Here is a 23,790-nt window from a genome sequence, read left to right on the forward strand (position 1 = left end):
CATGCAAAATGAGATGTACACACAGCTGTGGTAATGGGAAATCTGAACGTTCATAAACATTAACTGATATGGGCCTAGGACCTGGTATTTTTCTGGATATGTTGGTGAGACAGTTCAACTAAGACAGATTCTTAGGTTACCTAGTGAATGAATGCTGATTAACAGATTTATGAAGGATGTTTCTGCTGACTTTCTGTAGAAGCCCATCTTCTGAAACATTTTTTTTAAAACAAAAAGTTACTTGAATGAGGATTTAGAAAGCCATGCTGATCAAATTTTGGATGATAGGTAACAGTGAGACGCTGGGTCAAAGACCCAAAGGATTTACAACACATTGGCTGGTTCAGTCTAGGGGTGAGGTGAAGGTCAGGAAAGAGCCCCAAATTCAAAGACCTTTCCATCCATGTAGTTTCCTTTCCCTCAACTACCAATAACCCATGGACACTGAAGGCATTCACGGAAACTGCACTCTCCTTGTGGACATGACCTACATCTTCGTCTAGTCTTACATGTCTTCGTCTAGTACCTCGAATGTTATCAGCATCACATTTTGTTTGGGATGTATTATGTTGCAGTGTAACAAATGACTCCAACCAAAATCATGGTGCCTACAACACAAGGGTTTATTTCTCACTTACCTTAATAACGTCTGTCACGGATCAGCTTCAGCTGTGCCCCATCATTCTGGGGACCCAGTCTGAAAGTCCCACCATTCTGAGACTGGCTCTAGCTAAGGCATGCTGGTTCCATGACAGAAGGAAAAGAGTCACTGGCAAAACCACAAGATGGAATTTAAAACATCTGCTCAAACAAGGAACAGGTCACTTCCTCTCACATTTTATTGGTCAAGGAAAGCCAAGTGTCCAAACCTGATGTCAACATAGCAGGAAATACAATCCTCCTACAGAGGACCCTCGTAAAGAAAGGCAACAGATTCTTTGAATAAAAGCAATCCACCACAGTGCCTTACCAATACAAAATGCTCAGTAATTGGCAGTAATTATTTATGTGCCAGGCCACAAATACCACAGGGCAGAAACTGTATTCTGTCTCCCTCACCAGCACCACAGAGCGCTGGCCACATATTAAAGGGCATGTTTAATGCTTACTAAGTGAGCAGTGATAAGATGAGCATGGGATCTGTTATCAAAAAACCAGTGACGTAGTCCCACATCTGCCAATTCCTGATTTAGCAGAGAGTCATTCTCTCTTCTGATTCTTGGGTGGTTGTGGTGAAGATTAAATTAAAATATATGTGAAAGCACCATGAAAACTGTGCTGTTTTATACAAATGTTAGCTTAAATCTCCAGATAGTCAAATGGGAGGAAATCTGTAAAAGATAAAACTCATTTAAACTTTCATGGTAATGCCAAGACCTCATATCCTGCATTTACTTTCAAAGATCCCAGTGGCAAATAAAGAATGAGAAAGATTAGACCTGAAGCAGCCCACGTGAGAAGGAGCCAAGGTTTTAGTTGACCAGAAGCTCAATATGATCAAAGGGTAATGTAGCTGCCAAAAAATGTAATGCAAATTTCAGGCTGCATTAACAGAAGCACAGTATCCAGATAATAGCTTCATTGTATTTAGCCATGGTCAGACCACATCTGAAGCAGTTGGTTCAGTTCTGGCCACCATATTTGAAGAGGTATACTGACGAACAGACTTTGTCATGAGTTAGTGATGTGGATGGAGAAAGGTCTGTAAACCATGTCATGTGCGTATCTTTTGAGAATTAGGGCTTGTTTCCCCTTATTGTGGTAAAAAGTAATTCAGATAGGATTAAACAGTCGTTTTCAATCACTTGAGGAGTTATTGTGTGTAAGAAGTGTAGTTTCATATACATAGCCCTAGAACACCAAGGACCAGTAAGTGAAAGTTAGATGGGAAACTGAGATCAATGAGAAGTTCTTTCCAACAATTAGAAAGCTTCTAAAACAAGGAAGGGCAGAGGACAGCATGGGAGAGATGCTATTGAGAAGACAGAATTGGGAAAAGTCATACAAACCTAGCTCACTCCTCTACATAACCAAGCATTTTTGAGGCATTTGAAAATGCCCAAGAGTATTTCTCTTTTCTGATAAAATAATAATAACATTAATCTAATAGTAACAACAAGGAACAAGAACTGAGGTAAGAAGTAAAACAAGAAGTTGTCGGCCTAACAAACACAGAAAGGCATGCTGTTGAAGGGAAATGAAATTTCAAGGCCAGATAACATTAAACATGAACACAGTGTCCTGGTTTGTACAGAGGAAACAGGCTTAGTCAAAATTGTATTTATTCTAGAAGTTGTTTTTCTTAGCATGACCTACCTCCTATAATTTTCAGGGAGGTGCAAAAAATATTTTAAAGGTTCCTACAATGGTACTTAAGCAAAAATTTGCTTCTATTGAACTGGTGTCCTGATTATAAGATGATACTAAGTGTATTGATCAATTTGTATAAACATTCATATTTCTCATGGCAGACTGTCACACTGCACACCACTGGCATTCTAAAAATGGTCCCTGGTGCTTGTCTTACGTGGTTTCCTCACTCTCTTCAAAATCCAGCACTTTTCCAGGCTTCTTCCAGCCTTCATTCCCAAGCTTTCCCCTCACCCTTTGGTCTCACTAGCAGGTCAGAAAGCAGCATATTAAGAGGAATGCCATAGCTCCTCATCTGCAAATCACCTGCAGTTAGCACAGTGAATACTCAAAATTGGGCTTGTTAAATTCCTTCCTTTAATGAAACAGTTTTTAAAAGTTACCCATTATATCTTGTGACATGGAGGAGAGAAAGCCAAAGGAGGCTGTAAGGACAAGCTGGCTATTATTTGTTAAAGGAATAACCACTCTTTACAAAGTAGTATCTTGGAAGACAAGTTTCTTCTCCCCTTAACATTTTCTTTGCACCGAAATGGGCATATTTAACAGGGTTTCACAGTACATAGGATTTTGACAGAGCATAGTACTGACACCCTACTGATTTCCCTCACTGCAGGGACAAAAATGTAAAAAATGACCTTCAGAAACAGGTTCAGGGGCACCTGGGTGGCTCAGCATTTGGGTGTCTGCCTTTGGCTTAGGTAGGGCATGATCCCCATCTGGGGATCAAGTCCTACACCGGGCTCCCTGCAAGGAGCCCGCTTCTCCCTCTGCCTATGTCTCTGCCTCTCCGTGTCTCTCATGAACAAATAAATAAAATCTTAAAAAAAAAAAAAAGGTTCATTGACTAACTACAGTGTGTATTTACCTTTCTGGGATAAATGTAAATTCGGATTTCTAAAAAAAAAATCTGTTATTCCAAGCCAAAATAATAAAGGAAAATGTAAAAAAAAAAAGGAAAAAAGTTGAACACATATCCTCTACTAAAGGAGTATGAAACTTCAGCAGGACTTATTTGGTACAGGTTAAGGCTTGTTTAAAAACTTGTCACTAGATTCTTAAACTTGTTATTTCTCTCCCTCTTCTCTTGTGGGCACTACTCTCTTGTACTCAGGTGGTAGGAACACAACAGTCTGCTGCAGAAACCAGGAGGACATCATTTCAAATCTCCCACGTCCATCCATCTGACAGAAACAGTCTATACTCCACAGGGAGACCAGAGAATGAGTCAGAAAGGAGTTAAAACAGTTGCTAGGTTAAAATAAGGCTAACTAAAACTGTTAAGTTTCTTTTCAATTAGATACTCAAGTGTTAAAGCAATTATTTTTAAATGATGCACAATAAACATTCATTTGTTTAAATAAGAAGCCACTAGAAATTAAGTAGAGCTAACATTTATTGAGTGTTTTCTGTGTGGTGGGCATTCTCTTAAGAGCTCAGCATACATGAACTCACGTATACACTTCATCACAGCCCTATAAAGCAGTATTATCAATACCCTCACTTTACAGATAAGAAAAAGGAGGCACAGAGTGGTTAAGTAACTTGTAGAAGATTACACAATATCCACAGGCAGGAAAGGGATATGAATTTAGGCAGGGCAGCTCCAGGGCCCATTTTTTAACCTGAGTGCGTATCAATATATTATGTACTTTGGGCAGCCCGGTGGCTCAGCAGTTTAGCACCGCCTTCAGCCCAGGGCGTGATCCTGGAGACCAGGGATCGAGTTCCACGTCAGGCTCCCTGCGTGGAGCCTGCTTCTCCTTCTGCCTGTGTCTCTGCCTTTCTCTCTGGGCCTCTCGTGAATAAATAAAATCTTAAAATATATATGTGTATGTGTATGTGTGTGTGTGTGTGTGTGTATTATGTACTTTGACATATGAAGGTCTTTTCGAGTCTATTCACTTTAGTCATATACAAAGACATTTTTTTCACGGGCAATCAAGACTGTATAAAATTATTGTTTAAAAGCTTTCACAAAAAAAAAAAAAGCTTTCACAACCAACTTTTAGGATTAGACAACTGAATCCAATTCAACATTTCATTTAAGACACTAGGACTTAATCTCATCTTTTCTATGTATCTTTTGGCTTTATTATACTTCACGGTAAGTGCGACTGGGTGCCTCTGACATACTTAGCCTGACACTATGTCACTAAAAATACTTTGCACAGACTAGATCTGTGATGTTTTATTCACATGAGTGTGCATTAAAGTAATTCTACTACTTCTCAAATTCTAAATGCAATTATTCAACAGACATTTGAATACCTAATGAACATCAAGTAGTACGGATACAAAGATAAAATTAGATGGTCTCTGTTCACAAGGCAGGCCACAGTTACAAAACAATGAAATAAATGCTTTTATGGAGCTGTGACCAAGGTTCCAAGGGAGCAGAGCTCTGCCTAGCATGGCAAGCATGATGGCAGCTCCCTGTGCTAAGGCATGGAGATGTACAAGAACATTTTCATCTCAGGGAATATCAAGCAATTTAAGTAGGACTAAAATATAGGGTTTACATGGAAAGCAAGAGAAAGTGATTAAGAGAGAAAGAATAAAGGAGGCACTAGATAAAGAAAAGATTTAGATAAAGAAAAATCATAATAAAAGGACCCAACCACTCTAAGGATTTAAGCAGAATAGTGATAAGATCAAATATGCTAATAGTGGTTATCACACTTTTATTTTAAACAACAGAGCTCCGCTCTCAAAAGAAACCTTATGTAAACTTCCATACTTAAAACTGATCAAAGTAAGACTGCACTGGTTGAAATTAGAATGAACCTGCTTGACTTCCTCCAAAACCTTTCACAGAATAAAAACCACTGCTTTAGAACAAAAAATTAATATATCCATAGAATTATGTTTTTTTTGTTTTTTTTAAAAAAAAGACTTATCTGAGAGACTGCGCATGCATGTAGGGGTGGAGGAGCAGAGGAGCGAGGGAATCTCAAGCAGACTCCCTGCTGAGCATGGGGCCCAAAGTGGGGCTCCACCTCACCACAACCCTGAGATCATTACCTAAGCCAAAATCAAGTCGGATGCTCAACCAGCTGAGCCACCCAGGTGCCCCTAGAATTATGTTCTATTTACCTCATACCTTTCCCAAAGTGATTTTAACTTCTCAAGGATTCATTCTTGTAATTTCTCTTCAATTATGGAACTAAGCATACACAAAACTAAGGGAATAGTACTAGACTTTTAAAAAAAAAAATCAATGACAAACTATTATAATACAGAAAAAAGAAGATAAAGATTAATTACCACCCTGTTCGTCCTTCAGTTAAACTATAATTTAAGTGACCACACTATCTAACCTAAAAGTTAGTATTTATGGTTGGATGCATACTAACTAGTATATTTATGGCCATATGATATTCAAAATAGAGTGTTGGAAAATATAGGATATATGATTGTAATTGATGTAATTTTTTTCAAGATTGGCAATCTTGAATTTTCTTAACAATGACTTTGAATCTAAAAATCCTTTCCCACTTATTACGTGAGCATCTGTTCTCCCACCTTATAAAATGTGGAGCTCTACATGTGATCACTGAAAATGATCATCAGTGTAGAACCGTTTATCTTCCTCAGCCATCAGCAATAATATGTAAACTGATTAAAGATTTCCATATGCTTCTCCTGGCAGTTCGCTATTCTTGACTCTTCACAGTCAGAAGTGCTAATAAAAAAGCAAGGTTACAATCTGAAGAAAAGGTATACAACGATTAACTTAACAAACAAGTATATTCCCTTTATACAACTAATCTAACCCCTACAATGCTTCTCTTTATCTTTATCCTCTCCATTCCTTGCAGTAATATTCAGGGAAGAATGGGAAGGGGTACATAACCACTTAAATAATCTCAAGAATTTTTAAAGTATTTTCCCCTTTTTAAATCGTAGCCCAATTAAAAACAAATTTTCAAAACAGTACTTAACATATATTAAATATTACAGAACAATCTCACTTTTCTCCATTGGATAAGGCACTAGAAAAAAAATCACCACTATCCTGGGCTACTCTTTCAAGCATTAAAAGTTCCCTCCATAGTATGCGGCTAAAAGCCAACTATTGACAATTATTAAAAGGAGGAAGAGGGAAGAGAAGCATAGGATATAAATTAAATTCCTCAATACATCATTTGACCAACACATATAATATCTTTATTTATAGTCATATTTAAGAAAGAGTCCTTAAAACAGACACAATATTAATGTCTTTATAAGGGAAATAACATTGCCATATGACATTGTAAACTTAGTCCAACACTGATCATTTCTGGGCACAGCTACACTACCTAAATTTGCCAAAATAGCTAACTATTCTTCTTTAAATTTGTTTAGGATAAAGACAACTCTCTGATTATAGCAAATTTAAGTAATATCACATGCTCCAATTAAGTTTTTTTTTCCAATTAAATTATTGCATTTTATGAAAAGAGTTTAATAAATTGCTCATCTCCACTTCTTTCAAACATCCAAGTGTGAGGACTCCAAAATAGTCATTAAGAACAAAGTGCCTTTATTTTACAGAAAAGCTTTTTTAAAAATAAAAAAAACATATTTGAAAGTATTTCATCCTTTGCCCATTTAAGGCCAAGTTTTCTTCAAAAACATTCCATAGATGGATATTTTTAAATGAGACTGTACACCTACTATGCTGACTTTAAATAATGTATCGAGTTAGAAAAAACATCAATAGTTAAAAATACTAAATTACACATACTGCATTTAACTGTTCCTGCAGTAATATAAAAATGTTTATAAAATATCTTAAGATAAATTTATATATTCCTCTAGTTTGTGAAAATTGCAATAACCTTTCTATTTACCAATAACTTGTAATTAAAGCACATTCATAAGTGAATTTCAAACACTCTCTCAGATGGAACAGCTGGGAGAAGATACTACAGAGGGCAGTTTTCATAAGTAAACTTTCTATTGATGGTATAGGTACCATCATTCAACACTAAAAAGTAGCATGGCTGGAATCTAGGAAATATATAAACAAGCAAGAGTGAAAGACAATCCTTTAAGGAGAATGAGGAAAATACAATTCACAGGGTCATCTATAACTCTGAACTCAGTCGGCCTTCCTGATTTTTCAAACTTTTGCCCAAATTTCTGAGATTATAAGGTCCGAACTTTTAAAAGTCCCATATAGTAGATTACATATACATATCAGTATTAGGCAATATTTTATACTTAAGAAGTCTAGCAAATATTTAAAAACCCAAGTTTACATAAAGTACATTGCACTACTAATGCATTCTATGGAAAAGAAAACTGGGAAGAGAATAATTGAATGACATTTTTAAGGTGACACCGAATTAAATAATGAAGCTGGTAACATAAATCAACTTTCCATTCCAATTAGAATTTTTAAGAGTGGCGGCGGCCGGGGCGGGGGGGGGGCGGGTGGTTGGATCTCAAGCAGGCCCCAGGCCCATGCAGTTGGGCTCCATCTTCCCGAGATCATGACCTGAGTCGAAATCAAGAGTCCGATGCTCAACCGACTGAGCGGCTCAGGCACCCCTTGGTACAAATATTTTAAATCCACTATAGTCTACTTACTTTTTTTGCATGTATTTAAAGTTTTTTTTTTTTAAATTACATGCCCTCATTACTGATAAATCCAAGTAATGAGGTTTTTTTAAACCTCACCATGCTCTAAAATTAGCAATCCTTTGAGACAATACCTTGACTTTTTTTTTAAATTGAAAACATTTCTTTTAGTATCACATCTTCAATCTTCATTTTTACTCATTCAACAGAGATCTAAGAGCCTATCCTAAGAAATCAATGGCATCATTCAAGCTGTTCCCTCAATTTTTATAATATTCAATTATGCTATAAGGGGAACAAAACTGTGCCCTTTATCCTAAAGTTGGGCTCTCAATTCACATTCAGGAGGAAAATAATTTCTTGCTTTCTAATGCACACAAACAAAACAAAAAATGATTAAAGCAGTCAAATACTCTGATGGTTTGAAAGCTTATACACCCGTATGCTTAGCTCTTAACCTTTAAATTCCATCTCCAAAAATAAGACTTCTCTAAAACTGGGGAGGAGTGTCACTCTTATGAAGCCAGGCATGAACAGCATTAAGGCAGAGTAAATTCGCTTAATTATCCATAATAAAGTTTGTGCCCAGTTCCTTCCTTTACCCTGTATCCCAACATAAAGTTTGAGCTAACCCATAAGCAAATTCTACTCATTAACTCACATTCCTTTTTTTGTTTTTATATGGCCAAAGCAAGATGATATCAGAATAAAAACTCTCCCAAGTACTTCATTCAATATCTCCTGCGATTCCAAATAAACCCAACTGCACAAACAAAAAGAAAAAAAGCTCCCTGGAAAGTTTAAAGAGTACATAGTCCTTCTTTTATCAAAATAGAATTTTTCACAAGTGACCCAAAGAGAATTACAGCTTAGGAAAATCAAGCCTTTAATTCTGAGGAATAATTTGCACCTAGAGAAAAATTCAAGGTAATGGTTTTTTTCACTGCACGTGGACTTCAGACCAAATCTATTTATTTTGATTTTGCTGAAGTCTGGGTATAACCACTTGTCGGCCTATGCTAGGGGACCACCTTCCTAGTAACAGTATCTCACAACAAGGTGCTTTTGATACCTTAGTAACTACACTACCTCGGATGGGCTTTCGCACAAACCTGACCATAACATTTTGGCATTTTAATTAGGTTTCAATGTATTCCTTAAATGGCACAGCACAAAACAGATGACAAGTTTTCCATTCAGTTAACACATTAGCAAGTGGCATACAAGCAGCACAAGTTCGAACTGAAGAAGCCCATAAATATTAATTTTGTCCCCACTTTTGAGAAAGGGACAAGTCAAGGAACATAGTGATAAAACTTACATTATGCCAGAAACCTATTCCTAAGTTGCCGTATGCCAAATGATCTTTTATAAATCAAGTCCTGTTTGATAAGTACCACGTAAAAGGAATTAAAGGCAACTTTTAGTGAAACCTTTTTGTAAAATATAGAATTCTCATAGAACTAACCACTACTTAATTTGTTTTGTAATCTTATACTTGTAAATATCAAATTTCTTAGAGCACAGCTGCTTTCCCAGGCCAAATTCATCCCAGCATTACTGCCCTTCTCCCTATTTCCCAAGCTTTAAAAATGTCACCCAGAAAACCATGTTGGTGGTAGACTACACAAGCAATACTAGAAAGGTTGAGAAAAGAACTGATTTTTTTTTAAATGTAAAATAGAAAGGTCTGTATTCTCCAAAAAGAAATCAATGACTTATTTTTGGCAGTGAGCACAATAAATTCCCAATAAAAACGATTTTAAAAAACCAAGATACACGTATCTCAAATCTCTCTCTCCTGTGTCTTTATCACTCGGTGGAAACTGTTCAAGAACAGTTTATCTCCATGAACACATGACCTCCATGATGCTACCAAGGTCAATGAGGTCTACAGGAGGGGCACATGCTGAGTAAGTGCTGATTTGCCCAATTCTACAGTTCCCTTTAAAAAGAGAGAAGGAAGGTTGAAAAAAATTATTTATATGTCACAGGAAATGATGTTCGAAGTTGTAACAGTCAAGTAGCCCATTTCGGGATTGTATACAGACAATATGTCAGCAACAGCCAATAGGAACAAGACCTCGAAAGGGTGTCAGAGCAGAGTCAAGTACAAAAATTGCTGCACAGAAAGAACCAACAAGATCCCAAACTGAATAATCCTCCTTCACATCTTGTATCGAAACTCTTTGGTACCCTGGGTACGTGCCACAACCACTCAATTTTCAAGTGAGGGTTTTCTGTTGACACAACTTTGTGAAAATGACAACCAAAGATTCATAATCAACAGAAGAAGCTCCCACGTGTCAGAAACGCTCAAGAAAGGAGCAAGTCTGGGGATCCCTGGGTGGCTCAGTGGTTGAGCACCTGCCTTCAGCTCAGGGCCTGATCCTGGAGTCCTGGGATGGAGTCCCACGACGGGCTCCCTGCATGGGGGCTGCTTCTCCCTCTGCCTGTGTCTCTGCCTCTCTCATGAATAAATAAATAAATCTTTAAAAAAAAAAGAAAGAAAGGAGCAAGTTTGCTTAAGCTGGGCCTTGCCAGTTCACGTGGAAGTCACCAGGTGCCTTGGCTGTTCTCCTACCCTTCACAGAAGACTCCTTTGGACACTTCCCCAGCTCCCACAACTCTGCAACCTTTCACAAACCACAAGTTTTCTTGGATCAGATTTAAACTTTAAAACCCATCACCCACTCGCTATACTGTTTAAGCCGGGACTTCACGCTCAAAAAAAAATAATAATAATAACCCTTATCAATCTGAAGCTATCGCATCTGAAATGTCCAAACAACTTCCAAAGATGGTGCCAAAAAAAAAAAAAAAAACCCAAAGGGGGGGGGGAAGGCAGGTCAGAGCTAGCACCTGATCATTTGAAAAGTGACTTCGTGGGGGAGCAGTTTCACTGGATCATCCATTGGGACGCTGGGTGAAGTGCAATATAATAGCGGAAAATTAAAGAGGGGAGGAGGGAAGAAAAAAAAGAAAAAGAAAATCCAGCAGAACCCACTGGGTATTCACCACCGGCGGAGACCTGGGCCGGTCGCAGGCGTCGGAGTTACACTCAGGGAGGCTCCTGATTGGCGGGTGGCGCCGGGTCAACGTGATTACTTAACCCTGGCAGCTCTAACCCAACTCCACTTTGATGGGCTCCAGGGCTGATTGCAGAAAAAGGCGGGGGGGGGGGGATGGGGGCCGGAGCACCCCGAGGGCTCAGGCGTCCTCCCATTCTTCCCCCGCCGACACGGAGCCTGACACCTGAAACTCCTCCGACACACAGGCACCGGCTCTCGGCGCTGCAGAGTTTTGAACTTGTTATTCCAAAAAGGCCCAGTGGGCACAGATTCAGGGGTGGGGGCGGGGGTGGGGGCGGGGGGGTGATGTGAGAGATTTACCCATTTCCTGCAGACCCGAGGAAGAACTCATGACCCCTCAAAGCAGTTCCCTCTCTCTCTCCCAAGTAACTTTTTTTTTTTTCTAATCATTTCGTCCTAAAATAACCGTAAGCCACGAAACCCCAAACACTGGCCCGGCAACGTCCCCCCAGCAAGCGCGCCCCGGGGCTCCCCGCGGGCGGGCTGGTTCCGCTCCGGCCCCCTCCCGCCCGGTCCCGCCTGGCTTCCCCGACTTCAGCTGGAAGCCCCGCCGCTCGGGGTGCCCGGGCCCGGGGCAGGGTGCCCGCAGCTGCGCGGGGCCGCGTCCCGGAGGCTCCCAGCTGCCCCCCCGCGCACCTGGCCCGGCCCACCTGCCTCCGGCCGCCCGACCCCACGCCGGGGCGGCCGCAGCGGCCCGGGGCGCGACCCCGAGGGGCAGCGGCGCCAAAAAAAAAAAAAAAAAAAAAGAGGAGAGGGGCCCCGGCGGGCTGACCCGCGACGCCCCCAGAGGCCGGGCCGCAGCGCCGTCGGGTCCTGCGGGTCAGGCGGGCTGAGCGCTCCCCCCCGCCCCCCGCACTCACCTGGCGGGCTCCCGCCGAGGGGCCGGGCGGGGGCGCCGGGGGTCGCGCGGGGAGGCCGCCCGCCCGCCCGCCCGGAGCGCCGCGGGGAGGGGGCGCGGCGGCGGCGGCGGCGGCGAGAAGGCAGCCTCGGCCGTGTCCGTCATGGCGCGCGGCGGCGGCGGCGGCGGCAGCGGCTCCCTCGGGCCTCCCCGCTCCCTCGCCTTTAGTTTGACCTTTCCCTCCAGTGTGTCTGAGGCAGAGCGGCGGTGCGCGCGCGTGTGCCTGGCCCCGTGTGCGCGCGCGCGTGCGCGCGCGTGGGGAAGGGGCGGGGCCGCTCCCCGACGCCTGACGTCACTGCCATGGCAACGGCCGCCCCGCCCCTCGCCCCCCGTCTCCCGCCCCCGCCCTCCGCTCTGTGCACGTTCCGGGAGGGCCTCACGTGCTCACTCACACGCACGCACGCACGCTCGGAGCGCGCGCGCCCGGAGCGCCCGGAGGGGGCGGGGTTGGGAGGTCATGGGCGGAGCCTCCCCCCCTCCATCCGCTGAGTCCGACCAATCCTGAGAGGGCGGGCGGGCGGGGCGGGCGGGCTGCCTGAGCCGCGTGAAAAATCTCCCCCGGGCGGAGCGAAAATGCACCGAGGGCGACTGAGCATGCTCGGCGGTGCAGGAGCTGCCTTCCCTCCCCCTGCACCCGCCGGAGTTTAGGCAGCAGGTGCGGGGCGACCCCCTACCCCCACCCCGGGCCCAGGGTCGGGGAGATTCAGCCCGAGGGAGCCGGGGCCGCGTGATGTCAGGGTCGGACAACCTCGGGTTGCAGGCCGGCCTCGCCAGCTCGTGCTGTGTGACCTCGGACGTGCGTCCTACACACTCTGAGCTGGAGTCTTAATTAAGCAAAATGGGATTCGTAAAGGCTGCCACGGGGGTCGGGAGGCTGGGGGGGGGCGGTGAAGAGTACGGCATTGGGAGTGTCGCCAGTTAATATTAGGAGTCAATATTGTCATAATGCTGCGCGGTGACAGGTACGGACTGCGCTCACCGGGAGCACAGCATCATCACTATGTTATATGCCTGAAGCTGCCATGACATTGTACGTCAATTGTACTTAAAAAAAAAAAAAAGAGAGAGAGAGACAGTGGAAAATGGCCTGACCTGACCTAGGTCAACCCTGAAACTTAGCTGTTAGTATGGTGCCCACTAGCCTCCTGACTTTACCAATGGGGCCATGAGATGCAGAGATTTTTTTTTCAAAGATTTTATTTATTTATTCATGAGAGATGCAGAGGGAGAAGCAGGCTCCATTCAGGGAGCCCGATGGGGGACTCGATCCCAGGACCCCAGGACCCTCGGGTCATGACCTGAGCCAAAGGCAGGTGCTCAACCGCTGAGCCACCCACGTGCCCCTATGCGGAGAGATTAAAAGACTGAATATTCAACCTCGGAGAGTGGCAGAGACCCAGGCTTCGAGTTCAGTATTCTGTTTTATGTGGCCTTCCCTCTGGGTGACTGGAGGAACATTCTGGAAAAAGCCGTAAAGGGCTTCCTTTGATATGTGTGGATCCCCTGGTTCCCAACTGATCCCACTCCCATTCCCCCCAAAAGGTCTCCAAGCTGGACAGAAGGGCTGGATGGATACCTGAGTGCAACTTTTGGCGGTTACTCATTTGGCTTCTCCGTTTCCATCTGAACCAGCCCCAGAATGTTGCTATCCCCACTTCCCTGGGGGCCCCTAAATTTCTTCGTATCTCTGTAGGATAGAGTGTAAATGCAGTAGCAAGGAGCTCCAGGTCCTCACAATTCCCCGCTAGCTGAGGAAAGATGAGCTCCGTTAACTGTCATCAGTGACCCAGAGTCCCCCCAGTGGGCAGGGATGCCTTTCCAGCCCACAAGGAGACACACTGGTGACCTAACTTGTGCTTCCAGCCTTTCCCTCTAACTTAGCCCTTACTCACTTACTGCCTCATGGTAATTCTCGAGTGTCAGTATTTTTAACTCTAGATTTGTTGTTGACTTTTGAACATTCTATTATTGAAGTGTAGTTGACATACAATGTTGTATTAGCTTCAGGTGTACAACAGTGACTGGCAATTTTATACATTACTCGGTGCTCACCGTTAAGCGTAGTCACTACCTGTCACCATACATTGTTACAGCATTATTGACTATATTCTCGATGCTGTACCTTTTCAAAAAGTGTGTGTCTGTCTCCTTCTGTCTTAGAGCCCCAAACCTGATCTGAGTAAAGGACATCACCCTGCTCCCCAAACGTGCCCTTATGCTTCCCACTTTGTTGGTAGGAATTAATTTACTTGACCCTACCAAGTTGCAACTAAAATGTAGTCTCTTCCAAAAACTCCTTCTGGATCTACTCAGTTGGAATGAATTAGTCCGTTTTCCAGTGCAGTTGGTTTATACCTCCCTCGCTCTGGACACTATTCCTAGTAGACTTTGCATTCTGTGATTTATGTGCGTGTCACATACAGAAAGCTTCTCTGAACATCTAGATACGGGTTGGCTGTTCCTATTCCTTCCTCCGAAGGCATCTTATGGCCTAATATATCACTTATCACCCATTCCTTTAAGGCTTGATTTATTCGCCTTCCCCATCAGACGTAAAACTCTTTAATGACAGGAATCGTGTCGAGTTCCACTTCACATTTCCAGCGTCTCCCTTAGTACCAAAACACTACTGAACAACTAGCTATTGAATGGCTGAGCAGACTCCCTGTCTATTTCATAAAGTTCTTGGGGGCAGACTTTACCTTGTTTATATTTATAACTCAGACCCAAAGATTTTCTGGGAAGTTATGGATTCTCAATAAATCTTGGACTACTCTAAAATGCACCAGAAATTACATGGTCACACTCATGCAATGAAAGAAGGCTTTAGCAGTAGCACAAGATACTGAGCAGAGTGAGAAGTAGGAAATGTAGGGAAGAAGAGGTCATAGTGTCTTAATAGCTGCTCTTGTCGGCCTCAAATGAGAGATTTTCAGCTCTTAAGGATAATAGGCAAATTACTCCAACCGGTATCAGTGAAGTTGGTCCCAGAAAAGCGGAAAAATTATGCAAAGAGGAATCTTGAAAAAGAAATCAAACATTGTCTAGTCTGAAATGGCAGCATTTGTTCCTTTGTCTAATTTGGCACAATAACCTAAAGCCCAGTGGTGTTTTGGACATAGCATAGTTCTCTTGACATGCTATTTTACTCACTATGTGTTAAATCCTCACCAAGCCCAGTCTTCCTATTCCTGATCATGTTCGAGGTGCGGCCAAACTCTCATAGCCTGAATCATTCTCAGGTTGTCCCCATCCCCATTCTGTCCATTTTGCACCCCGTGATCCTCCTCCTGAGTAGGGTGGTAGGCACGGAGGTACCCCACTGCCTCAGCCACTGCCTTAGCAGGAGTCCTCATCTCTCATCTGGTTGAAAATGGAACTGGACTTTTCACTTTGTCTTGGGCTCATCCAGCCCCGCTTCCCCCCTACCCCAGACTGCAGAGAGACTTTTCCAAAGGGTAGAAAATTGAGCACATTCCCCCAGTAGTTTAACTGTCTCTTTGGCACGTCTTTGCCTTTTCAGGAAAGAGACCACTTCTTCGGTGGCTTTTTGTGCTTCATCCCCAAACAGCTTCTTCAGCCGTGTCTCCCACGACCTCTGCAGGAACTCTGCAGACTTTGAAAACACGCCAACTTCTCATACCTGTCATGTTTGTTGTGCACACAGGTTCACCGGCCTAGAATTCTCTGCTCAGGCCCCTCCACCAGGCTAATCTCTTTTATGCTTTCCAGGCCTAGGAAAGCAGCCATGCCGCAGACCCCCGGGATAGCTCTTTTCAATTCAGTTTGTAAATATACTGTATGTATATATTGTCATGTCTTATCTTCTCGCTACAACATGAGCCACTTGAGGGCAGGGGCCTTGACTTACCTTATGTATGTTATTCTAACACCCACCGGGGTGCCTGACACATAATAGATGCTCAATAATTGCTTATTGAACCAGGACATCTGAGTGGTTCAGCCGCTTAAGCCATGGACCCATGTTTTGAGCTCTGGTCATGATCTCAGTTGTAGGATTGAGCCCTACATCAGGCTCCACACTCAGCTGGAAGTCTGCTGGAGATTCTCTCTCTTTCTGCCCCTCCTGCCACATGAGCTCTCTCTATCTCTCCAATAAGTAAATAAGTAAATCTTAAAAAAAAAATACTTATTGAACCAATGAACGTATTATAAGCTCCATGAGGGAGAAAGCTATTACATGTCTTTGAGCCTTCACAAAACCATGCCCATTATTACACAAATGATAAGTAGGTACTTAAAATAACAACCAATGAATGAAAGGGTAGCAATGAGACATTAAAAACCAACTACGAATCAGAGACTAAACTTAATGTTTTCCTTTTATTCCTTCAGTTAATCTCCCAGCAATCCTGTTTAGTAGAATGTTATCTACATTCTGCTGATTAAGAAGCCCAAACTTCAGGAGAGGAAGTGACTGGACCAAGGTCACACTATTAGCCAATCCTGGCCAGGCCAGGATTTGGTGGCCAGTTCATCTAATTTGGAAATAGACTATTATGGAAGGCATTCTGCTGCCGTGGATGTGATGGTGATGGTGCTGCTGGGACTTTTGCCCTTCCTTATTGCACCTATCTTGTCATGACCAAAGGATCCTACATTTATCAGAGAAATTGGTGCTCCCTTTGTTCCAACAGGAAGAAATGTGACTACATTACATATGGGGAATGCACAAGTCAACCTAAATGGAAGGGCTGTATTTTTCCTTTTTCTTTGTTTTTCAGACCAATTTTTCCATAACCAAAATAAAAATTACATAGTTTTAGCATACAGATGTTGAGCATGTAAGGATAAGGTGTGTAAAGTTGGCCTTTGGGATATGAAGGACCCAGCTGAGGGCTTTTTGGAGATATTTGGAAAATGAAAACATCTTTGGATTAGTAGCATTCATGAAGAGCTAAGGTGAATCTCTGTATTTAAAAGGTAATCTTAGGGTGCTGGGGTGGCCCAGTCAGTCATGCACCTGATTCTTGGTTTCAGCTCAGGTCATGATCTCAAAGTTGTGAGATGGAACCTTGTATCGGCATCAGGCTCCATGCTCAGCACGGAGTCTGCTTAAGACTTTCTCTTCCTCTTCTTCCCCCTCTCCCTGCCACTCTCTCTCTCTTTCTCAAATAAATAAATAAATCTTATATAAATGGCGATCCACAAAGTTGGGTTAGAAGAAAAAGCCATTGTGTGTTTGTGTCCGTGCCTCATTACAAAGAGGAGAAGAACATTCAGTTCCTATTCTGAAGGACTCTCTTGCTCCAAGATTACTGAGAGGTCCCTGGAGTCTAAGTGGGGCTCTAGCAGAGCTACAGGCACAGCCTTGGCTGGAGGGCACTCTCCCCTATCTGGGAAGGTCAATGTCTTTGACCAGAACTGCAGCTTGGAGGGGAGGTGGTGAATGAGGAGAAAGGGGGGAAGTGAGAGCCCCTGTCTCCCCATCTAGCCAGACCAGCTGTATCAGTCCTGAACAAGGTGAATCAGTGGTTCCATCCTCAGAGCTTGTTAAAACTGGTCCATGGGAGTTACAGGCTGCGTGCACAATCTGCATTGCGCAAACCTAGGGGGAGATATTAATACGGGAGACTATGTGAGTGACATCCTCTGGGGCTGTGTTCAACCTGCATAAACATATATAGCTATCCTGAGTGACATGTATGAGGCACCTTTCTGTCTACTTTGGTAATTGATAGTATCCTGATTCTATCTTTGGTCATGCAAATAAATAATATTTGTTTAATGCCTATAGGTTCATCTCAAAAATTTCAATGAATTTTACTGTACAAAGTTATGTCTAAAGATGTGGGCATATTTCAAAGTGCTTATTAGATAAATATCACTACCATTCATTTATTTATTCTAATAAACATTAATTGAAGCATTTAAGTTCCAGGCATGACTCAAAAACCTGGAATCAACAAATCATTGAACACAAATTGTATACTTTAGGAAAACTATTAACTGATTCCTTAAAAAATAAAAGCTTATGCTGTTTTTCAGTTTATTTGTGCCATTTTACATATGAAGGCATTCTCCAAATTAGCTTTAATTCATAGCCACTCATCCACTAAAACCTGGAGATGACATCTGGCTCATCTATTTCAAACAATTCAATATAGTAGGATGTCCCAGTGAATGTAAAGCTTTCATATATTTCTTTCTTGTCTTGTCCTTTTTTTCTCCCTAAGACTATCAGAAGAGGCACCAGAAAGTTAAGCTGGATGCTTTAAGGGTCTCTTACGAGTACCAGGGAAACTGACTTTGGCAGGATATGTCCATAGTGTAGGAAAGAGAGTGTAATCAGGCTTGGATCACTGGATCACTCTACAGAGAAGAGCTGATCTCCACCTAGAAACATTTCAACTAGAAACTGTTACATAAGCAAGAATTAAATGAAAATTTAGGGGTTTATTTATTACAGCAGCAAGCATTACTCAATGACTAAATTGGAAAGGTAAATAATATGACCATATTTGTACTCCACATTCGTGGAGCATACAAATAGCATTAAATTCTTAATTTTGAAACCCCCAATTAAGTGAAGCTCTGTCTTCAGGAGTCTTTATTAAATTGCTTCTAAGGCTTTGGTGGCTTTACTATGTGTGACTGTCACTGCTGGAACATTGCTATGTGCAATTCTACAAGCTAATAATTGCTTTTTAAAAAAGTCACTTGGGAGGAACCAATACACATATACATACATAGACTCTCTCTCTCTCTCTCTCTCTCTCTCTCTCTCACACACACACACACACACATACACAAACACTGCAGAAGAGTAGGATGCAGACTCCCAGGCAACTTGCGCCATGCACCGTTTTTATTATTATCATTATCAGCATCTTTCTCATCATTAATTTTTAAGTTGAGAGGCATGAATAAGTCTGAACTAATCATCTTGACTATTTACAACAACTCAGGGAGAATGAATGAGGTGACCCCCAGGAAGGTGGTGGGCTGTTCTTTCTTTTTTTTCTCTCATGTTTTTTAATTTTTTAATTTGAATTCAATTTAATTAACATATAGCATATTATTAGTTTCAGAGGTAGTGATTCATCAGTTGCATAGAACACCCGGTGCTCATCACATCACGTGCCCTCCATAATGCTCATACCCAGTTACCCCATCCCCCACCCTACACCCCCCCTTCAGCAACCCTCAGTTTGTTTCCTAGAGTTTAGAGTCTCTCATAGTTTGTCTCCCTCTCTGTTTTTTTGGTCTTATTTTATTTTTGCTTCCTTTCCCTTTGTTCATCTGTTTTGTTTGTTGAATTCCATATATGAATGAAATCATATGATATTTGTCTTTCTCTGACTTATTTTGCTTAGCATAATACCCTCCAGTTCCATCTGATAAAAACTCTGTAGTGTAGGGATAGAAGGAACATACCTCAATATAATAAAAGCCTTAAATAAAAACCCACAGCTAACATCATATTCAATGGTAAAAAGCTGAGAGCTTTCCCCCTGAGATCAGGAACAAAACAAGGAGGTCCACTCTCACCACTATAATTTAACATAGTACTGGAAGGCCTAGCCTCACCAATCAGACAACAAAAAGAAATAAAAGGCAAAGAAGTCAAAATTTCACTCTTCACAGGTGACATGATATTCTATGTAGAAAACCCAAATAACTACTCAAAAATTTCTAGAACTCATATAGGAATTCAGTAAAGTGGCAAGATATAAAATCAATACACAGAAGTCAAGTTGCATTTCTATACACCAACAATGAAACAGAAGAAAGAGAAATCAAGGAATTAATCCCATTTACAATTGCACCAAAACCATAAGATACCTAGGATTAAACCTAACTAAAGAGGTAAAGGATCTATATTCTGAAAACTGTAGAACACTTATGAAAGAAATTGAGGAAGACACAAAGAAACAGAGAAACATTTCATGCTTGTGGAATTTATTAGAAGAATAAATGTTTTTTTAGAAGAATAAATGTTGTTAAAATGCTATGCTACCCAAAGCAACCTACACATTCAATGCAATCTCTATCAAGATACCACCAACATTTCTCATAGAGCTGGAACAAACAATCCTAAAATTTGTAGGGAACCCCCCAATAGCCAGAGGAATGTTGAAAAAGAAAACCAAAGCTGGAGTCATCACAATTCTGGACTTCAGCCTGCATTATAAAGCTGTAACCATCAAGATAATATGGTACCGGCATAAAACAGAGATCAATGGAACAGAATAGAGAACCCAGAAATGGACCCTAAACTCTATGGTCAACTAATCTGGATTGTTCTTTCTATGAATCATCATTGCAATCTCTCCAGAGGTCTGTCCTATGACCTTATATGGCATGCCAGCCATCTGTGTTTGGCCCTTCAGCTTCTCAGAGTTATTGTGGAGTTGGAGGTAGGATTTCCTTTTGGTATTTTATGTCAGAATCAGTATGAAAGGCTGCAACATGGTTGAGTGAGCTTTCCATTCTCTCTGAAAATGGGGTTCAGAATCCACCCTTTTAGGTCAAGATTTTGCCCTGAGGGAAACCATTCAGTCTTTCTGTTGGACTGATGATTTGGGCCAAGCTCAAAGCCAATAGACATAAGGCACTAAGAACTGGAGAGGTGAGTTCTGTTAAATTACAATAGTATCCATGCCTCCATAGGAACTACAGAAGCCATTCCTGTCAGATACACTCAAAATCAACAGCCAAATTACTCCTGCCAGGTACTCTGAGGCTACAGAATTAAGGCCTGCCCTATTTTAAATACTGACTCAAACTCTCTTGGCCCATGCCTCAATAATAATTATGGGAATGCTTATCAGTATTCTTAGTAATACATGATAATAATTATTTATTGAGTGACCGCCACTTACAAGGTACTCTTTTAGGTGCTTTATGAATGCCAGATATTTCAGCTTATAACAGTCTTACAAGGTAGGAGTCATTATCCCATCTTATAGATTGGGAAACAAATTCAGAACACATAAGCAACTTGCTCAATGTCACCACAGTGGTGATGCCAATGTACTTAAAAAGTATCTTTGGAAACGAACAACAACTTAGAGCTAATTCCAAGTTCAGAGACATTTTAAACAAACTTTTTACTGGAAAATTGTAGGCACATATAAAAATAGAGAGATATACTCACCAAGCAGTTCCTATCAGTGGTAATTTGGAATGAAAGAGTTTTGAATGATCTCTGCCTTATTTTTTTGGAGGAGAGCCAAGTCCTTAATAAGAATTTCTGCAAAGGAGGAACCTGGGGCTGAATCTTATTTATAGACACAAGAGATGATTCTTATTTCGATCGCACATTCTTACTCTCCACTTGAATTTACCAATTAATAGAGAAATAGCAAATAACGTGAAGAGTGGACTAAGTCCTCAGCCCTACTGAAAATCCTTAATTTAGGTTCCATTCAGGTTTGTGCTGAGTCAAATGATATTCCTCTCCCTTGCCTCCCTTCCTGCAGCTCACAACAGGGTTTCATAATCTAATTGTGGAACAGGTATGACTAAATTTATGTTTAGTAGCTGATTTTAAGTGGAGGTAGCTGTAGTGCTATCCTGTAGCCTGCTCACACTGCACCTGAGAGCTGACTACACACACCTCTTCTTACTCTGCATTCAGTGACACTGGTAGCTTGAAATTCTCCATTGTGGGAGTATTTACACCACAGAAATTGGCAAAAGCCACACATTAGAGCTTTATTCTCCAAAAACCATTAAACACTTACTGGCACACTGCAGGGTAGGTTGTATTATTTGCTCAAAAACATCTACTGTCTTTACCGTGGGTCTTGATGATATCTTCTCCTGTGCCAGGAGAATAATTTTCACCCATTGAAGTCAGGCTTGACTACATGACTTGTTTGCATGAATGGGATGTGAGCAGAAGTACATGTACCACTTCTAAGCAGAGGAACATGTGCCCGATTTTTCTTCTTCCTCGGCCCCAGGTTGGCATGTCCCAGGAAGTGTCTTTGTGTTCAATCTGAGTCCTAGAATAAAGAAGACATGGAGCAGAAAAGCACAGCCCACCTACAGAGGACATGGGCATAAACAAGGAATAATCATTCCTATTGTAAAGATTTGTGGCTTGCTTGCTGCTACTGCAGTTACTTGGGGTTGGCTGATTGATACAGCAATTGAGATTTATAACAGAAGTGCTGCCATAGCAGAAAACCTAAATTAAAGGGGCATTACCTCTGGAGTTTAGGAGTAGGAGGCGAACAGTATGTCATTGAAAGGTGGAAAACACAGCACCTCACTTTATCTCGTGGTGAAACATTGGTAAAAGTGTCGCCAGTAATCACTGGGGAGACAGACATGTACTGAATGAGCTTGTGGTTTAGGCAAAGAAGTTTTGAAACAGTATGTTACACACCTATGGTGCCATAAGAGAGTTGAGCTTAGGAAAGAATTGTCCATTCTGGAGAGCTCAGAGGGAACAGAAATACCCAGAAATTTGAGGACTCACAGGACTACAGAATATCCTTGATTCTGATTCCCAAACAATAAAAGATAAAACTGAGGTCTTTAAGTGACAGAGTCTGATTAAAATCCAGCCTTATGGCGAGGACCAATAGAAGGTATGATCCCTCCATTAAAAACTCTGACTTGGGGCAGCCCCGGTGGTTCAGCAGTTTAGTGCTGCCTTCAGCCCAGGGCATGATCCTGGAGACCTGGGATCGAGTCCCATGTCGGGCTCCCTGCCTGGAGCCTGCTTCTCCCTCTGCCTGTATCTCTGCCTCTCTCTCTGACTCTCATGAATAAATAAATAAAATCTTAAAAAAAATAAAACCTCTGACTTGATTGAGTGGGTACCATTTAAATCTTTTTAAATGGACAAAACGGCACAGGGAAAAGAGATTGCAAATATGGTTCTCCTATTGAAGCCAGATAAATTACAGATACCCACAGTTAAGCCTAGAGACAGTTATAACTAGAAGAGAATTGTAGATGTAAGCCATTGGTACATGACGTTTGGTTCGGGATTCTACTCCTGGCAGCTAAAAGCATTCTGCGTAATAAACTGCATCATGGGGTTATTGGCAAGACAAACTGAGATTGTACACACAAAGCAGCTAGCGTAGTTCTTGGCACGTTGAACACAGTAAGTATTCAATAAAGAGAAGTTTGTATAAAGTCTGCTATAAACTGAGAGTAGTTCTCACAACCAATGTGAGCCAGAGAGCAGATGGAAGTAGCCAAGGAAGCTCAGTTAAGAAGTTCAATGCTAATAATTTCAGTAAATGGAGAAGATTCTGAATTGGGTCATGTGGCATGGTGGGAAGAACTTGTGCTGTAGAATCTGATAGACTGGAGCTTGAAATCCACCTTTACCACTTGACTAGCCAAATGACCATGAACAGATGTACAAAGGTTCTAGGCCTCAGTTCTCTCATCTATCAAATGGGGATAATATTATCTCCTGGTAAGGATTAAAATTAAAAAATTCAGCACAACACATCCATCTTGACACCTAGACCTTTGGTAAATGCTGGATACCTTCTCCCTCCTAGAGCACCTGCTACCACCACCACATCCTGGCCCCTCTTTGCTGAACATAGTTACACCTGTCAGGGGAGAGTATGAGGGTTTCTGCCCCAAAATATGACATTTAGGAGGGCTGTTGAAGAGTTGGAAAGAGGGGCTTATGGTTTTATATCCAAGTTGCTTTCTAGCAAATGTTTTGATTTTCTCATTATTTTATTATTTTGCTGGGATTCAAACAGATGAGGAAACTTGATTTGCTTTAGAAGAAAAAGGAGAGGGAATCACAACATTTGTCCCGGATACTGTAGAGTGCTGTTTTGGTTGGGCCTATTCCTAACTCTAGGGTGGGTCCCAAGTCCCCAATCACAATGAATCCATAGCATTCCT

At 42.0% G+C, this 23,790-nt stretch overlaps 1 protein-coding gene across 2 annotated transcripts in view; it reads right to left on the minus strand.

Annotated features, from left to right (window-relative positions):
- Positions 1–12,084, minus strand: part of ZFAT (zinc finger and AT-hook domain containing) — a 273,128-nt gene extending 261,044 nt beyond the window's left edge. For both annotated transcript variants that reach the window (XM_055314428.1, XM_055314427.1), the window contains exon 1: positions 11,894–12,084. The gene's annotated coding sequence lies outside the window, so the exon portion shown is untranslated. The remainder of the gene's footprint in view (positions 1–11,893) is intronic.
- Between the last annotated feature and the right edge of the window lie 11,706 nt (positions 12,085–23,790).

This window comes from Nyctereutes procyonoides, unplaced genomic scaffold (assembly GCF_905146905.1).
Source record: "Nyctereutes procyonoides isolate TBG_1078 unplaced genomic scaffold, NYPRO_anot_genome, whole genome shotgun sequence".
Lineage (NCBI taxonomy): Eukaryota > Metazoa > Chordata > Mammalia > Carnivora > Canidae > Nyctereutes > Nyctereutes procyonoides.